This window comes from Moschus berezovskii, chromosome 14, assembly GCF_049115385.1.
Source record: "Moschus berezovskii isolate FMDL1 chromosome 14, NW_MosBer_1.0, whole genome shotgun sequence".
NCBI classification, from domain to species: Eukaryota; Metazoa; Chordata; class Mammalia; order Artiodactyla; family Moschidae; genus Moschus; species Moschus berezovskii.
Window position 1 is genome coordinate 68655534 of NC_142473.1, and position 4152 is coordinate 68659685.

A 4152-nucleotide genomic window follows, 5' to 3' on the forward strand; every position below is an offset into this window, starting at 1 on the left:
CCCCGCCCCCGGCCCCGCCTCGGCCCCGCCCCCGGCCACCGCCTAGCTCTGCGCGCCGCAGTGGCCGGCCAGTCCAAGGTCACACGGCTGCGCGCAAGTGCGCGGGCCAGGCCACGGTACAGAAAAAGACTCGTGACCAGGATTAGGTGAAGTTCTGTATGTTAAAAAGCCGAAAACGTAAAGTTTATGATGCCATTCCTCCTTTCGATTTTTTAAAAAAAATCCTCCAGGACTTAGGAAAAATTTACAAAAAAATATAAAAATGTTTTTCAAAATGTTTGCGTGCTCATGCCCAACTCTCATTGGCCAGGCTGCTCTCTGCTCTCGGGCTCTGGTAGCCCACAAAGACCCTTCAGTCATAGTCACATCTGGTGCCTTGTGTCGTTTGGAAGCGAGATGAAACTTTTGTGGATTTTTTTGCGGCGGTGGCGGGGCGGGGCTGCGCAGGGCGTGGTCCGCCACACAGCTTGTGGAATCTTAGTTACGGGACAAGAGACGGAACTGAACGCCCCTGGCAGTGAGAGCATGGACCCCTAACCACTGGCTCGCAGGGGAATTCCCTTTTGTTATCGTAAAAGCGTGTATTAGCCAGTCTGGGACCACTATCACCACTTAGAACATAATTTTTATGTGAAGATAATAATCTGAAGTTTCCATTTATTACTTTGTCAGCATCCTCTCCGGAACGGGCTTAATGAGAGCCCTGCAAAGGAGAGCTGGGAAAGCAGGCCAGAAGTACATTCTTTTTCCAAGAGATTGACCTCTGCTGAGATATAGTTCAATGAGGGGGAAATTGTATGCTCTCATCATGACATGTACCCTCTACCATGATCCTCTGATGGCTTTGGGGTGTCATGGAATGAATTTCATGTGGTGGTGCCTTAATCTTGGTTTTTCTCTATACAAACTGGAGTCTCAAATCAGGATTTGCTTTGATATTACAGTGGTGGTGGTTTAGTCGCTAAGTCGTGTCTGACTCTCGCAACCCCATGGACTGCGACCCCACTAGGTTCCTCTGTCCATGGGATTTTCCAGACAAGAACACTGGAGTGGGTTGCTATTTCCTTCTCCAGGGGATCTTCCTGACCCAGGGATCGAACCTGGGTTTTCTGCACTGCAGGCAGATTCTTTACCGACTGAGCTACCAGGGAAGCCCTGATATTCCAGTGTGCTTAAATCAGCTAATATGTGTATTTCCTATGATAGTTTGTTTACAGAGCTCTTTCACATGCATTTTCTGTTCATCCTATAAGCTCTTTTCCATTACCTGCTCATAATGTGGTGTTGCCAGTGTTGGCCTAAGAACCATGGCTGTATGTTTTCCTTGGGAGACTACAGTGCACCCTTTTTGTTTTGAAAATACAATTGGCTCTCCATATCCACAGGTTTGGCATCAGTGGATTCAGCTACCGAAACTGCAGTTGTCAAGGGATGACTGTATTATAAATTTTTTTGTAAGGGAGAGAAGGAAATGGCAACCCACTCCAGTATTCTTGCCTGGAAAATCCCATGGATGGAGGAGCCTGGTAGGCTAAGGATGGGGTCGAAAAAGAGTTGGATAAAACTGAGTGACTTCACTTTCACTTTTTATAAGGGACTTGAGCATCCACTGATTTTGGTATCCGTGGCGGTTCTGGAACCAATCTCCTGCAGATACCGAGGGTTGAGTGTATATATGTTTACAAGTCAAGTTGCAAATCTTTTTTCTCTATCACTCCTTGGATCTTCATATTCATATCTAATTACTGGACATCTCCATCTATATGTCCCACAAACATCTGAACTCAAAATATGTTCCAACCTTAACTCCTCTCCAATGTTCCACTGCTTTTCCTGCAATTTTTTTTTACATGAAGTCCCATACCTGGAATCAGCTCGTTTCTTCTACTCCCACATGCAATCACCAATTCCTGCCTATTTTATCATTTAGATACTTCAATTTCATCCTCTCCACTCCACTCCCACTGCTACAATTCAAGCCTGTAGAATATCTTATTTTGTTCAGCTGTTCAGTCGTGTCTGACTCTTTGCGACCCCATGGACTATAGCACGTCAGGCTTCCCTGTCCTTAACCATCTCCTGGAGTTTGCTCAAACTCATGTCCATTGAGTCAGTGATGACATCCAACCATCTCATCCTCTGTCATCCCCTTCTCCTGCCTTCAATCTTCCCAGCATCAGTCTTTTCTAATGAGTCTGCTCTTTGCATCAGGTGGTCAAAGTAGTATCAGTCCTTCCAATGAATATTCAGGGTTGATTTAAGATTGACTGGTTTGATCTCCTTGCTGTCCAAGGGATTCTCAAGAGTCTTCTCCAACACCACAGTTCAAAAGCATCAGTTCTTTGGCATTCAGCCTTTTTTATTGTCCAGTTCTCACATCCACACACTGGAAAAATCATAGCTTTGACTAGACGGAACTTTGTCAACAATTTCTCTGCTTTTTAATATGCTGTCTAGGTTTGTCATTGTTTTTCTTTCAAGGAGCAAATGTCTTAATTTCATAGCTGCAGTTACTGTCCACAGTGATTTTGGAGCCCAAGAAAATAGTCTGTCACTGTTTCCATTGTTTCCCCTTCTATTTGCCATGAAGTGATGGGACCTGATGCCATTAGTTTTTTGAATGTTGAGTTTTAAGCCAGCTTTTCCACTCTTCTTTGACCTTCACTGAGAGGCTCTTTAGTTTTTCACTTTCTGCCATAAGGGTGGTGTCATCTGCAAATGAGGTTATTGATATTTTTCCTGGCAATCTTCATTCCAGCTTGTGCTTCATCCAGCCTGGCATTTCATATGATATCCTCCGCATATCAGTTAAATAAACAGGGTGACAATACACAGCCTTGTCATACTCCTTTCCCAATTTGGAACCAGTCTGTTGTTCCATGTCGGTTCTAACTGTTGTTTCTTGACCTGCATATAGATTTCACAGGAGGCAGGTCAGGTGGTCTGGTATTCCCATCTCTTGAAGAATTTTCCAGTTTGTTGTGATCCACACAGTCAAAGGCTTTAGCGTAGTCAATGAAGATGTTTCTCTGGAATTCTCTTGCTTTTTCTATGATCCAAAGGATGCTGGCAACTTGATCTCTGGTTCCTCTGCCTTTTCTAAGTCCAGCTTGTACATCTGGATTTAGAATGTCTTACTTGGGCCATTACAATTTCTTCATACTAGGGTTCCCTGCTGCCCATGTTAATACCTGCATCTCTTGCCCCATCTCTACTTATCTTCCTGTTCGAGACCTGGCTGGTTTACCTCTCCAGACTTGACTTTCTACTTTTCATTTAATTTTCCCCTTTTCTCATCATCCTTCCTGGAATACAGTATGACTGCAGTTGCTACACTGAGGCCATGAGTGATCTTAAAGTCTGCTACAAATGGCAGAACAGGAAGATGGAAGCAATCCGGAATGCTGAAAAGACTGGGCCACCTTATCAGCCATGGGCTAGTCACCTCTGACTTTTCACAAGAGGAAAAAATTCTGAGCTATTTGGTTACTCAAAAAGTTGAGGTTAACAACTAATCAATCACACCTTAAGAACTCAGTCAACATACTAAAAGAATGTGAATTCTAACCAAGGATAAGTGAGCCTGAAGCATTCCAAGGAACAAGGATTGGATGGGGTGACAGGGAGATGTGGGGCATTGTTGAGTTCTCTGGGAACTGAGAGAAAGGAGAGGCCATTCTGAAAAGTGAAAGCTGCAAAGAATGGTGAGGGATCCTGGAACCAGCTTTAACTTCCAACATTAACTACTTTTAATTACTACTTTATTGGGAAACTTTATTTTTCAAAAAACCAATGTTGTTTTTTTTTTAAAGGATAGGCATAACAGAAGGATTTGGCACCCACATCCTTCTGTTATGCCTATCCTTTAAAAAAAAAAAAAATTGGTTTAATACTCTATTTAAAAAAAAGGGGGGGGGGGCCGGAAAAACTATTTACTCCACTTCAGAACATTCTGACATGTTTCATGTTAGCCAATATGAAAAGCTAAGTTTGCCTTTAAGTTTCCTGATAGCAACTTCTTAATCCTGTATATACTTCCCTCTTTCTAGTTTTCCCTACAAAAGAAATGTTTTTGGGGGAAAGGCAAGGTGGAATACATGACAGAGTTTAGTTAGAGCCAAAAAATGACTGAATGGGCCTCTATAGGCCAAA